The sequence below is a fragment of the Temnothorax nylanderi genome, unplaced genomic scaffold, assembly GCF_030848795.1.
Source record: "Temnothorax nylanderi isolate EJ_2023f unplaced genomic scaffold, tnyl_v1.0 TNYL_tig0050_pilon, whole genome shotgun sequence".
NCBI classification, from domain to species: domain Eukaryota; kingdom Metazoa; phylum Arthropoda; class Insecta; order Hymenoptera; family Formicidae; genus Temnothorax; species Temnothorax nylanderi.
In genome coordinates this window covers 178,529-194,042 of record NW_027249112.1, presented here as the reverse complement: position 1 = coordinate 194,042, position 15,514 = coordinate 178,529, and the positions used below count along the sequence as shown (strand labels likewise).

The following is a 15,514-nucleotide window of genomic DNA, read 5'->3' as shown; positions in this document are numbered from 1 at the left end:
CAGGCAGAGAGAGAGATCCTTCCGATCGACGCTTGAGCGATTTTCGGGCCCGCTAATTCGAGAGATCGCAGTGCGAACGAGCCGAATCGCCGCTGAGAGAGCACGCTACGTGAATGCCGGATACGCAAAGCCGCGGATCTACTCGTTCGGTATGCCGGTGCGCGCGACGGGGAAGAACCCTTGGGAAATTTCTTGACAACGGCTGTGCGCGCGGGGGGCCGCGCAACGTGGGAACAATTTGCAAGCCCGTGGCGGTTCGTAACATTCCTAAGCTCAACGGTAAACGGTTATTCGGGACGCGTCCTCGTACGTTCGTACGTGCATGTGCGGCCGCGCTCCTGTCCCGTGACGCCGAAGACGCCGCACGGAATTTCGGAATTCGTCGCGGAGTTCCGCGCCTCTTCTTTCGAAAGTCGCGTCCGCGTCTCTTCCTACGGTCATTCCTTCCTGAACCGTGAGTCGTTGATTCCCATCATTTTATGTTATTATGCCGACAAGTCTGCCTGTCTGAAACTATTTTAAGCGAAGATATGATTAATCCTCAAATGGGTGATAAATATTGTCTATCACCATCGCGCGCGCGTGAGCCTTTATTCCGCATTCTCTTTCATAAATCCAGAAACATTATTGGGAAGAGGAAAGAGCGACTAAGACGTTGCTGCCAGAAAGAGGAGGATTGTAAACGTCGACACGAGTGACATGCGTATTTCGAGCACGCGGCAACGAAATCCCGTCGGTTCTATTTGTGGGGCGCCACGGTGATGTTTCACATTGACGTCCCGACGAGCCTCCTCGGGCTTCGTCTTCGCGCGGTGAATCTTCATCGTCGGAAAACTTGAGCCGCCTGCGCCTTGTGCCTAACGCGATCTCCCGTTCGCGAAAGTCGACACGTTATTTTATATTATGATGATAAATACGTTGCTTTTTTGTACGCGTCAAACATTGATACCTCATTTTCTTTTTCCCATATGCTTTACTGATTTGTATCTGTAAACGATATTATTATCGATACTGCGACATCACACTATTTCAGACATCCATTGCAATGCGAAAGATTATAAATTTTCCTTCTTCTATTTATTTAACGTTTTTAAAATATTGTTTTATACATTGCTAATATTTATCGTGTTTGTATGATATTTTGTGTTCCCTTTTTCCATAATATATACGCAGCTTCTACATTACTCTTATGTAGCTTCATAAAAATTTTAGTTGGTGCATATAATCCTCTTGTTTCCAAATTCTTAATACATCTTTTATGAGAGAAGGCGAGATAAACTTGGAGCAGATGCTGCGGTCTTTTTCGCCTCTCGCGCGCTCTTCATTCCCCGTAGGAAAGAAAGAAAGGGAAAGAACGTAAGGGTCGGTGAAAGAGAAGTGAGTGGAGTGCCGCGAGTGTAAGTAACGAGTTCAGAATTTCATTAGCGGACGGGCGGCGAGATTATTTTAAAGAGATACGGAATTACCTGATTAGGAGGGAAAAAGTCATTAACTCAGGCGAAACTAATTAACGCTAGGCTCGAGAACGGTTCCTCTTCTCTTCGTGAATTCGCTCTTAGCTTTGCCACGGCCGCAAGTCTTTTTCGCATCTGCCATTTCTCTCCTTTTATTCTCTCTGGTTTTACACTCGCAGTATGCAGTCATTATCGAAAGAAAATCGATTCGTCTTTTTGCTAATACGATATACCAAGAACTACTTTTCTCTTCAATGCCTCGTATATTGATCGCGTTTGTTAGATCGATCATTTATTTCATCTGCTGTCATATGATAAAAAATATTATTAATAGAATATTTCAGAAACTGTAAAACATTTATTATCGTACACTCGTAACGTGCAGCTTTGATTTAATTTTTCAGTGCGATATACAACGTTACGGGGGAAAGTACGTTCAATGAATTATAATTGGGCTTTCCACTCAGCGGGAGCACGAAAACGGGAGTGCCGGAAAGTAACAAGCCAGACTATCGGAAGTATGGTAGCAGAGAAATCTTGCAGGCGCAGAATAAGGAGGTAAGTGTAAACAATAAGTCTCGTAGCGAAGGGTTGAGCCAGACTAATCTTGTTATAGTTATGAATCGCCGCGCTCAGAATAATGTTACTACTTAGGCGCGCCATCCGAGTTAATTTTATTCGCATGGCGAAGCTTTGAAACATTTATTTATTTGTCCAACAAATATGCCTTTTTGATGTCTCGATCAATAAACTTGATCGTATTACTTGTATAAAAAATATATTACAAATTCTATAATTACAAAAATATAATTAAAAGAGCATCATAAAACGTACGACCAGAGTTTTAATTTTTGTAGAAAAGAGCATCCTCTCTCTATTTTAAACTCTGTTTTAAGAATGAGAATCAGAAGATTGTAATGATAAAATGTATGTAATGATAATGTAACAATGACGTATCTAAAGATAATGTCTTTATAATTATATGCAATAATAACAGGTGTGGATATTTTTCTTGAAAATATATGTGAAATGCAAACAATTATTTAGCCGACCAAACGACTTTTACGTTATCAAGATTATCGCAAACAAGACATGGCTATGCGATCTTGTCACATTATATACGCCTCCTCGCACTCTTTATGATAATAATTGCTATAAGTTTCAACTTATACATATGTAACACGGTATTAAAAGGCAGATGCATGTGGTGCATGATGGCGTCTGATTCGGCACATTGTTTCATATCAAAATTAGATGGAATTAATTTACGTTTATTTAATTTTATATATTGTGTGTGTGAAGAACTTTATAAATTACGGATATCGTTTTTTCTATATATAATATGTGTTCTTGTACATTTTTTTTTATATAAGACACGTAAAGAGATACGTAAATCAGACATATCTAAGCATAATATTTAATATTGAACTTTGCTGTAAAACGTAAAATTTACATACATCATATCCAAACTGGAAATTTTAATTCAGAAATAATAAAATAATGATAAAACCCACAGTGAAGAAACAAAGATATTTAAAAAAGTAGATTTTTTAAATTTTTTATATGTCTGGATATGCAGATTGCTTCGATAAAGTAATTGTGCGACTTTTTTTTTACAAAATTGTGTAAATAAAATCGATTATCGCGTCTCATCTATTAATTTAATATACTTCGAGGCAGGTTAATATAAAATTCAACTCTTATGCATCTACAGTACTTCTAATCTGAATCGAAATTATTGCTCTGCATTGGTCAAATTAGCATTGAGTGTTTTTGCTGTCGGTACTTATCGCAATTTCTATCATGTCTATAAATACACACGTAACTGACGTATTTGCATAAACCTACCGTGCTCGTTCCTGTGCCTTGAAACTGTCTTTCATTGCTTCGTTAGTTAAGCGAAAAGACAGCCATAGTTATGGCCGCGATGGAGTTTATGGCCGCGATAAGAATTGATAATTTACTCATTCGAGATAACACGAGTGGAGGGATTACTATCTTTGCGCTGTTCACGGTGTAAACTAATTTCTTTGCGAATCATCGTGATGCAAATGACATCGTTGCGCATCGCCATGCATTGTAGGAATTATAGAAAAGCGTTATTATCGTCATTGCTATTTTGTCGACAATATTGCAACATCATCGTATCTCGCGCTGCAGTTTGCAAGGTGAGTTTGCACGTGGTATTAATTGCATGGAGACATAACGAACGGGGCGCAGTGTGCGCAGAGATGCATATACCTTTTGCGTAGCTTCGTTAACGTAGGAAAAGAACTGTTTTACGATGCACAATTATTGCGCTAATAATTTATCGCGGCTCAAGCATTCATAGGGCGATGCTTCGCTGATACCTGCACGCGTGGCAACGTCCGCGCCAGAGTGTATGCCAGAGAAATATGCGTGTGTACATAAAGGGCACTATTTTTGTGCTTTCTAACACAGCGCGTCCCCTTTCGCTCCGCGAGAGCTCATAGCACCTCTCGTAAGTAATACCCAGATGGAATAAAATTGTAGCGCTTTGCGCTATGTGTCGGCCCAGGTACTCGCCACAGATCATCCCCTCAGGGTTCTTCGTTAAGCGAGGAAATTTTAAGGTTGCCGCATAAAACTGCGACTAAAGCCGACGACAAAAATCCTCGAGTTATGGGGCCGGGCACACCATTTTACCGTGCAAGCATACAGGTCGTTTCGTCTCCCATGGAAAAGTAGCAGAGAGAGGCGCGAAGGCTATTTCTTCCCTCTTTCGCACTCTCTCTCTCTCTCTCTCTTTCTTTTTTTCTCTCTCGCCCTCTTTCACTATCCAAGCTTTATCCTCCCTCCCGCGACCGTACCTGCACCCTTACTTTCCGCTCTTGAGTCGCTCCCTTTCTTCCCCATATGCAATTCCCATGCATATCTGCGCGCTTCTTTACGAGGAACATCTTTTTTCTCCTGTCGTCGTCATCGTCTTTCTGGATATTCAGCGAGAATATGCGGTTGGCAAGAGGCACGCCGTTTTCGGCGCACCGCCCTTAATCGAAAACTAGGCGTCACTTTTGTATAAAGTAAAACAGTCGCATCGACAAAGATTTCAATATCGTCAATTTTCTCCGTCCGATAATTAAGATTGTACTCTCTAAGAATGCAGCAATTACGCCTTTCGTGCAAATTAACGATATTTACTGGCCGTCGGTGCGCGCATTACGCGGGAACATTAATCTATCGCGTCGGCGATAATTAAATTTATTCCGTTTCAATTATAATATCACTGACGGACGATGATGTAGACAGCCGGTGTACGGCGCGTTTAATTGCAGATGCCGGTCGAGTCATGAATTACGAATCTTCGATTTTCCGTGTTCGTTCGACGGTGGCGGATCCTTTCTTTTTCCGTCGGATCGCTCCATCACGCGTTCTCGATATTTATGCAACGTCGCACCGACGTAACGATGATCGAGCCTCACTCAGCGTTATGCACCAATGAACCCGAGAATGCAACTTCATCTGGATTGCCCCAACGGGCATTCCGGGCCGGTCATTCCGAACCGGTTTCGGTTTACAATATAAGTTACGGCGAGAGAAACGGACGGCCGATAAGCTGATAAACAAATCTTCCGCTACCGCTCGAGCGATTATTCTTCGCGCGGCGCGCTTCGCGATCGTTACGTCGGCGAATGGCTTTTTAATCGAGGCAATTTGTCGCCGGTCGCGCGTCGTTTAATTAATAAAAACGTTGATTCGCTGAAAATTACTCGTTTCGAAAATATTACAGGGCATGCGAGTCCCCCCCCTCTCCCCTTCCTAAACGAACTCTATTGAAATTAACGATCTTATCAAGGTGTCGCTTATTAAAACGTTAAACCGCGCGCGGCGTGTTTCCGCCGGGAATTGATTAAAAACGATGTAAACGGTCGTGCCGCATACTTACTATCTGGTAGCGTTCGTTAGGAAATACCTGGAAACGCATTTTCGCCGAGAGCTAATGCCAGTCGATCCATCTTGCCCGCGGCGGTAATAAACCGTGAATAATGAATGATGATTAATTTCATTCTTATATCCGGGTGTGTTTAAAAAACATTTTATCTACTATCTACCAATATAAATCGCATAAACCACGCTAATTGATTCAGATAAACAAACGAAAAATGTATTTTGAATTATTGACACAGTTTGTATATTTGAAAGGATTGTTCGGATAGACAAACAGCTGCAAATGAGACTCAACAAAAAGTCCGTAAAATTCTTCAAATTTAATTATATTCAATGCTGAAGATTAACTGTGGACAATATCCAACTCGATTTGTGGTATCGCATATAGAAAGCCCCGCAGAAAGACGACGTATAAAATGTCACGGCTCCGAACCTCCGGCGAGAGAGCTGATTTCGCTGCTTATAAACGCTCGATTCTGCGCGACTTGCAGCAACGGGGTCGCACTTAAACATCGTGCACGTCGGGCGCAGCGAATACGACGCGAGTTTACGCCGGCTCGTATACCGGTCGCTACTTACGCGCGTGTAACAGGAAACTTACCTTAACCCCGTCACCTTGCCACACTTATTTCAAGCTGGTGGCCATGCACACACAGCGTGCACAGTCCGCGATAGGCGATTTCGAGAGCGTGAGCGTGAGCGTGAGCGAATCGCGCGTACATCACGCGAGCGAACCGCGGGCTCTCGAGATAGAAGCCGCCGCTGTCACTGTCAACGCCTAATGAACGATATATATAAGCCAAGGGGAGAAACCTTGCTAAGAATCCAAGATGGCTACCAGCGTCCCGAAGGATCGCGAGGGAATCCTGTGATTACATTCCTGGCTCACCCGCTCCCTCGTCGCCGCCACCCACGCCGGCACGTTTCGGAAGTCCCGTTACCGTCGCTCGCCCTTCACCACTCCGCCGCCGCGCCGCGCCGGTGGTACCTTATTTCAGGAGCCTTCCGGCGTGTCCCGGATAGTTTTAGAACATCTTCCTGACGTACAAAAGTCTTGTCGTTTGAGCGGAAATTGTAACGCCGTTGTCGCAGCTACCGGCGCCCCACGATTATGCGCTGCGTCTTGTTAATGCCGCGCTTCCCGCGCGACTAAAACCGACTTTTACTTAATCGTTCGTCAGCTTATCTTCCGCTTAATTCGCCAGTTAAAAACGGTCAAGTAACGTGGTTGTTACTATTTCACGCTAGCGGATTACCGGCGTACAATGATAATTTTAGTTAACGCACGGATTATCTGTCGGAAGTGTTTCGAGCGCGATAAAATCCGACGTTTCTGGCAGGATTCAGACGTCAAATTTTCAAAAGCTTGTGTGACAACGACAATCGCGACACGAAACAGTTCGTCGATAAAAGGTCGCGATAATACGCGCGACGATAAACTATCGAGATCATCTATTGATTATAACGGTGTTTACGATTATTTATACATTTCGTATGTTTTGTGTTATACACGCGTGCGGGATGATTTATCTGCTTGTACTTGCTCGCAAATCATTCTTAATTTTAGGACAATTTATCACAGTTAATTTGAGTTAATCATGCGGTAATATAAAACAGAGGACATATTTTATTTCTTCTTTTCGTCTCACTGTACTTACTTGACTTTAAATGTTTAAATCGTAATATATAATACTTTTCAGTAGAATCTTACTATAATATTATCGTAAATTTTAATATATTGATTTCTTTGATATTATTAAAGGAATTTTCTTTATTAAGTATATTTTCTAATAAATAAATATAATGTAGCAAGCTGATTTTTATCGCTATTATCTTCCTATTAATATTTATCTGGCTTTTCATTTACAATTAAATTGCATTTTACTCACCACCTGAAAAATATCTCGAATATTCCAATGCCGCGTATAACGTGCATATTTCGAGGCTTCATGTATGTATTCGTAATCGATTACTGATTTCGGGTCATCGCCGATGGCGCAGCAGCCGCTTTTATGGCGTGGAAAAAACGAAACGCTCGTGAGTAATCGCGCTCAATAGCCAGCGTTGTCTTTTTTAATTAAACCTCGTTATGATCAATTTGCTGTACAATGCCAGGTACGAGCCATCGAATAGCTGTTCTCGCGATAGCGAATCGTCCGCGACTCACGATTGGTTGGTCGACGCAAGGGCGAGAGAAGCGCAGTGGTTTTTAATCGAGAATACCGTTCCAACGGCAAAAAAATTGTATTTGCACCAACGCGATTGCTGTATACGCGCTAGCGACCCTGTTTCCTGAAAACATATGTTTGGCAGGTGCGCGATTTCTTATTCCTAGCTGTTCTATCTGTCGATTCACGACCATATTGCTGCTATCCAAAGAATTCCCACGTGCTTTTATTACGTGATCCTTTTAGCTATGTTTCATAATATAAGCCCGAGTAACAAAAGCGTCGAACGGTAAAATGGAATATAAAGAAAAAGTCTCGCTCGCGCGCCATAAGATTTACGCAATACTAATTATGCGCGCGCGGCAGGAGAACGCACAAAGGGAAATAATAGCGCTGTCGATCACGTTAATGACCGGAGCAAAGGCGAAGATGGGTGGTGGATGGACGGCAGTGATGTGTGCGTATATGTATAATACGGCCTAGCAGTCGGCGCGATAAGGGTGATGTTAAGTTACAACGATGAAAATAACGTCGCTGTAAAGTTCCTGCCGTCGTTTATTTTCTTGATACGGCGAGAATAATCTAAGAAACCCGGTTAATTAAGCGGCAGCTTAGTTGTAACGTATTAATATTAATGCTGACAGGCGGATATGCACACCGTGTCTTATCGATAAGTCGACGTGTTCTGAAAGATTTGAGAAATGGAATAAAGTACACAAATTCTCAACGCGAGCGATAACGCGTAATCGCAACGAAGTACAAGAATGTAGATTGATAAGTCTCACGCCATCCCCTTGAATGATTACGTCATGCGTATTACGATAAATGATTTCATTGCTCCCAAGATTAAGTCCTCAAGACTTTAAAGTATCAAAATTTAGATCACCATATTTATGCATTGCGTCGTAAAGACGATAAATCTCTTTTTGTTAGAGCTTTCGTGTATTTTAAAAGTTATATGAGCACAATAATTGACAAAAAGCTTCAAAATTTATTAATAGAGTTTGAGGTAGCAATTATTGTGATATATATACGAATTTAAATATAATTAAAACAAATTTTTCACGATTGTTCAAGCGCGCGCACGAAATTTCTGTTACGAGTTGCGCGGGTATATCTTTACGATATAACTCCGCATCGTTGTCTCTACCGTCGTTTTTGCTTCTTTCAGATTAAATTCGACTTTACGAGCGAGCTTGCGAAAGGCAAAGTGGTGGCCAGGAAGTTCATCATCATCAAGTCGCAAAGAGCGCTGCGTGACTCGGCTCGAACGTAAAGCGAATTTATATCTTTTACGGCTACCGCTCGTTAGCCGCACGATTCAATGACCTTTGCACCTTACTCTGCAAAAGTCTCTGTACTCTATTGACTCCTAAGAACAACCACATGTCAGTGCTGTCAGTGTATTCAAACATAGATGAAGAAACTACATCATCGGGGGGGGGTTTAATTTATTTTTATCATCATGTTCATCACAAGTTTCTCCTCAAATTAAAGCACAAGTGTGGAAATAAATAATTAATGTGATGTAGTTGATAATTATATTTTTAAAATGTTAAATTTACGCGTAAACGCTTTTCTCTTATGTTCGCTTATGTTTTCACTATTCCATTACGTTTGTAAGAAAAGCAAAGGTGATTACAACCTGCCGAACCGAAATGTCTTGCTCGCGTCAAATGTTACGCCGTTATTGTAACAAACGTCCAATGAAAAAGAAAGATGAGGTCGCATATATTCTTTTCTTTCCTTTCTGCTTCTTTTCTTCGCCCGTTCTCCGTCCGACGAACAAGCTGCCAGTATCGCTCTATATGACGTTCAGTACGCCCCTTTTCTGCTGTCGACCTCGATGGCTCTGCTAGTAGCCGCAGTTCACGGTAATTATTCCCCCTTGCACTTTAAATACAGTAATCCCAGAGTTTCTTCGCCGCGTTGTTTATGGTAATTCCCGTTGCCGCTATAAATATTCCTACAAATACAAAAATTGCAACCCTCACCCGGGGTACCATGATACGCGGGGCGATGGCCGCTGCTCACGCTACAGAAAATCACCCGCGGATGTTGAAAGAGAGCGATATTAGAGAAGAAACGCGGTTACGACATTCGTGCAAATTGCACATGGCGTGGAAATGTCCGCTGGAATATTCAGAAACCTGCCAGAAATTGGACGTGACTAACAGGAATTTTGTATCTAACCGGATCATTTTTACTGCTCGTATATATACATAAGAACGTGATATAACGTAATTACGCTTAGATAAATCTTACGTGCAATATACTTTTTTCAGAATTAAATAAATGAAGTATTAAATGCTTGTCGATGACGATCTAGAAAATACGCGGCGGATTAAGGAGGTTGGATCGTGCACGCGGCGCGGCGGGGAGGGGGAAAGCGGCAGGGAAAAAGCATATAGGTTAGATTTTCGTCGTGTGAAATAAACGAATTTTAGCAAATAAATATGTGGAATGCATTCAATTGCTGTTTCTTAAGGTTTAGAAAGAGTTGTTTGTACAATTGAAACCCAAATACGTTATTATCCACGTTGAAATGTGAAAATAATAAATGTGGTCTTGTTTTATTTTTACAATTTCTTAATAACTATAAAGACGAATCAGTTCAGTCTTCGAGAAAGTTCTTCCTAAATATGTAAAGAATTATTTGCACCTATTTTCATTACATTCTTATCATTTTTAATATGCTTTCAAGGATTATATTACAGATATCGTGACATTTTGGTTATGTCGCCCATGTATAAGAGTACAACTTCAATAATTAATTACTCGACAACCATGCAGACGATCGTCTTCAACTTTGGCATGGACGACAGATTTCTATAGACGAATGTCCTTCATAAATTTGAACTAATTCTTATCAAATTGATTTTACTAGCCACCCTCCTTAAAATCAGTCATTATTGAAGGACTTCTTTAAATATGATGATACGAAAATAATACGAATCCAAAATATGTATTATACTAATTATTAAAAATATATTTAACTTCTTTATCGTACATATATGTATACACGAAAGTGACCACTGCCAGAATCGAGCCGTTGGGTTATGATTTACGGGTCGCAGATCGATTTCTCTCAAGCGGGAGAAGAGGATAAATAACGAATTCCTCCATCGCTCCCGTCGCGTCGCCACCCGCGGTCGTCATTATCCACTTTCCCATTTATAATAGCCGCGGCGGATTCAAACTCACGATTCCATTTCGCTGGGAGACATCAGTAAATACGTTCGTGCTCGCACGATATTTGCGATAGACAGTCCCTAACGAACAACTGAGCGCGAGAAGACAAACGAGTTATCCGGCCGATTATTGTCTCCACCCACGCGGCCGCAGGGCTCGATCCTCTCGTCCTTTCTCGTTCTCTCCCGGGTGCTATCGATCGGTGATGTTAATATTAGATGAGTGAGGCACCTGCCGCCCTCGTTCTCTAGCCATTGTCACATACCCCTGAAAGTTTAATCGGCTTCTTCGCCCGCGGCCGCCTCGCATTGACCTTTTTGTCTTGGAAGCAGCTGCTGCTGCTGCTGCCCTGAAGTTACCAAGGAAAAAAGTACGACAGTGCCGCTGATTATTTTATACGAGCAGAAATTAGGGAGACACCATGCCGCTTGATACAACTTGTCACTAGTTCGAACGTTTCTTGTTAGTTCAGGTGAATTTCATACCGCGTTTATATAGGCAGCCGCATTAACGTTGGCTATCTTCGACCATAATTTAACTGTTCATCTGTCTTTTTTTCTTCTTCCTTCTTGAAAAAATCTTGGAAAAAAAGTAAATGATCAGTTAAATTATAATTAAAGTTAAAACGTCGTTGATGAAATCAGCAAATTATATTTGTAAATGTAGCAGAATATTGATATCTCTTTCGAATTAATGATTTCACTTTCTTCCTGTACTTTCTCTTTTGTAAGATAGGTGAGATATGCATGTAATTCCGAACAAATTTCTTAATTTTTTCGAATTATCGAAATTTTCATGAAATAGATAATAAACGATATTTCACTTCAATTATTTAGTAGTCGACAATCAGTGCCTGCAACTACATCATTACGCATATTGCCGAGTAATTATCGGCGCAGTATCATTAATTTATTAGCTGCGTTTGCAGTAACATTTTGCATAATAATGGGAGATAAATAGTTTATCTTAAAAATACGCTGCAACTGTGATTATCTGACGTTCGATATACCTTTAACATATAATAAATTGTTATTCGATTACGATCTAGTTGAATCGCACAATCTTCCGCATATAAGTGATTTTTTCGATTACCTTGAAGTTCTAATAAAAACTTCTAATAAAAACTGCTAATAAATATTTAAATTAATATGAATATCTCGTATTTACCACGTTTATTAGATTGTATTACGTTTAACAAGTGCTTCAAAGGGTAACGCTGTAGAACCAAACAATGTAAACAGAAAACAGGCAAAATTTTACGTCTCATAGGGAAGCTTTTTTATGTTGGAGATGTATACAAAGCATCTCATCCCTCGCAGAAACTAATTAAAGTCCAATATAAATAACTTAATTAACAGACACGGCAGGTCGCGTTTCTCATCAAGCGCGTTATACAGCCTCTTTTTTCTATGTACCCAGAAATGTTAGTCCACGCCGTAGATGCATCTTCCGAGGAAAGTAAGCGACTGCACGTCTACTCCATTCTTTTGCTTAATTACACCGTGTTCGTGCGCGTGCTCCGCGTGGCATTTCATATTTTCGTACAAAATTGTGTATACTCTCACTCAGATACATGCGTTATAATAATTTTACAATCATCGTTAACAATTATTTATAAGAAATACACTCTATGCACGTCTTTGCGTAACGAGGCACGGTGGCGCTCCACTTATTCGCGAATTCGCGTACATCATCAGAGCGAGAAACGCGCTCGCACGTACGTCGCATTTTTCCGTTTAATTGCCTGGCGCGTACACACCGTTGCGATCTCGGGCGGGGTAGCTGAACGCATCTCGAGATATGGCGCGGCGGTATCCTGGTCTCCGGTCGCTCGGAGCTGGCGAGAATGTAATTATGAAGCAGAGATCCACAGGACGAGATAGGACCCCGCGAGCGTGATGGATGTTTTCAGCGTCTGCTCCGCGTCTGCTCCGCATTACTGACGTACGAGCTCGCGAGTATAGACACGTCGTTCCTCTCTCTCTCTCTCTCTCTCTTCCTTCTCCAGGTTTGCCTCGCTAAGCGCTGCCGATGTATGCGCCGACGGGACAACCATTCTATGTAAATCACGTGGTAAAAGACCCGACACACCGTGGAAGGTAGTGCTCCTCAAGAACCACCGTCGCGACCCTTCGGCTCGTCCCTTGCAGCAGAACCATGTCCGTCGATGACGTTAAAATGGCTATTCGTACGACTGTCCTGACAGTCGAGAGTTAAACATTCTTAAACAGGCTCTCTGTGCGCCTTAATATATGTGTGCATAAATATATCGTATTAATTATATATGTCTCGTCATGTTTGAATTAGATCTTAATTCCAGTATGCATTGGACATAATTATCAAGTTATAATTAACGTTATATAACCGGATTTAATCCATCTCGCTGCGTAAAACGATACTTGTAAAAGTTTAATCAAATATATGTGACATGGCTAACTTTAGATAACCGCCTCTCTCGAAGTGTTTAAAAATGACTATTTTAACTTTACAAATTGGAAAGTTCACGGTTTCAAACTTGTAAAATAAGTTTTATTTTTGACATTTTCGTTAAGCACATATAAATTTAGATGATACCGAGCGAACGAATCACACGTTCTTAACCGAAATAAAAGTCCTATGTTTTACGATATTTCGTTTTGCTTCCCGATTCGCCTCCAATTTCTTATTGATACAAAAACCAAAGCCCAAAATACTTTAACCAGCGGTTTGCCAGTCGATGTGAAGGAACAGCTAATGCAAAGGGATCATGCCTCTCACATGCACACAGGCATATATAAGTCTGCGCATCGCGCGAGTTCTCGTGGTCCCGCCCAGGTCTGCTGGCCAATAGTCATTAGCTGGGCCCATTAAACCCCTGGACGTGCACACGTACTCACGCACGCGGGCCACGCATTCGCGCGCGGTCCCGCGCGCGCACACACGCGTGGCATAACACACACGTGATCACGATTACGCGACACGCTCGTGCGCGCATTCAAAAGCTGTTTCGTGGCAAGGGGACAAAGACGAACTGACACGGTGCACTTTGATGTGAAAGCGAGATGGGGAATAGCGGACAGCCGAACGGAGCGAGAGAAGGCGAAGGTAGAGAAAACGGAAAGACGGAAAGAGAAATATATAGGCTCGTCTCCGACACGGTGCTAGTATGGCGCACCGTGTCTGCCTACTTTGGCCGTGGTTTGCGAGCGTTCGCCAGACGCTCGGCTCGCTCGGCCACCAGCCTCATGGCCTGCGGCGGGTCTGGTAGCGTCTCCCGGTGAGAGACGGTGAGAGACGGTGAAACGAAACGGTGGGGAGCCTGCACGGGAGGTAGAGGCGGGCCCGAGAGGCGGCTTTAACGCCCGCCTTCCATCGACTTTATAGCGGCTGATAGCGGACGGCGTAATCAAACGGCACTTGCCGTGATGTCGTGCGTTATCGTGACGCACGAGCGCGCGGGGGATCATGGAGGTGAGCGGGAAATCGGTGCCGCGCGCAATTCCGACAGCTAAGCGAAGGAATTGTTTATCCAATTTTTTTCTCTCCAGGCAGATCTAGGTCTCAATGAGACGGAAATACGGGGTACGTCTCGTTAAGCTTAAGACAAATACTCTTACGTACGATTAACAATTAGCAAATTTTATAAACTTTTTTCAAAATCGTATTGCGTGTATAACAAAAGTTAATATCGCGTTACTTAGCGCGTGGAATAAAAAAAATGCATTTAAGATGAATGATATAGCGATTTATAGTTAACCAAATATGTCACATAATAAATATTCGAAGTGTAATATTATGAAAAAATATTAATTAGTATGCAGATTTAAGTCGCGCACTTGCTTTACGTCGCAAATGATAAAAGAAACTTGATTCGGAAGAGGTATAAAATGTAGATATTTATAAATGCTGGTCGATTTTTCTAAATTGTGAGTTTATATACTTCGAAACTGATATAAATCTAATTATTTTTTCCTGCAATATGCAGTTTTAATATTTTTAATGCACATAAAGTTTTTTCCAAAATTGTTGCATTATCTCGCACGTGTTTTAACATCAGACAGAAATGTTTTCACTGTCACTTACAGAGATAAATTGTTATTTCTTTAGGTTTTATACAACACCTTCCTGAACTTTTACTCGCAACGACACTGCTTGTCTGAATCGATAAAGTTATTCGAAGTCGTTTCTTCCACAACACCTTTCACTTCTTCGAAGAAACTTGCACACTCATTCTTCCCGCGCACGTGAAAATACGTTCGTCCTTCCGTCTTTCCGGGATTTCAGCAAGGGAAATGCTCTCTTCAACGTACGTCCGCGTCGAGGAACGTCGCTTCCTGGCATCGTGCAGAGAACTGCGGCGGCGAGCCGAAGCCACGGCAGAGGAGGCAGCAACGGGCAACGACGAGCGGATATTTCAGCTGGCGGCTCCTGCTGAGATGCGGCGATTATGTTTGTCCATTAATATGCGCCGAGACAAGGCAACGAGGTCCTTTATCCGTTCCTCCGCGGCGGCGGTGCGGTGTAGCGAGTGGGTCTCTGGGTCTTCGGGTCTAGGGCCGACCCGGTACGTCCTATCATTTATCACGATGTTTCACGCACATTTTTCGTCTTGCTCTTCGACCATACACACGCTGCTGCCTCTATTCACCGATATGATACAAGTGTCGAGTGTAACTTCAATTTTTCAACGAGTTTTTGTTACGCAGTATGCACGACATGTGAATCGTGAGAGTTTGTCGATTATTATTGTGTTGTCATCTTTTTCTAAACAATTTGCAGCGATACAAATTTTGCTGAATAATAGAAACGGCC

At 42.1% G+C, this 15,514-nt stretch overlaps 1 protein-coding gene across 1 annotated transcript in view; it reads left to right on the top strand.

Moving 5' to 3' along the window:
• Nucleotides 1-15,514, top strand: part of Rrp46 (exosome complex component Rrp46) — an 88,043-nt gene that overhangs the window by 12,351 nt on the left and 60,178 nt on the right. The window contains exon 6 of the transcript XR_011718133.1: nt 1,859-2,012. The gene's annotated coding sequence lies outside the window, so the exon portion shown is untranslated. The remainder of the gene's footprint in view (nt 1-1,858; nt 2,013-15,514) is intronic.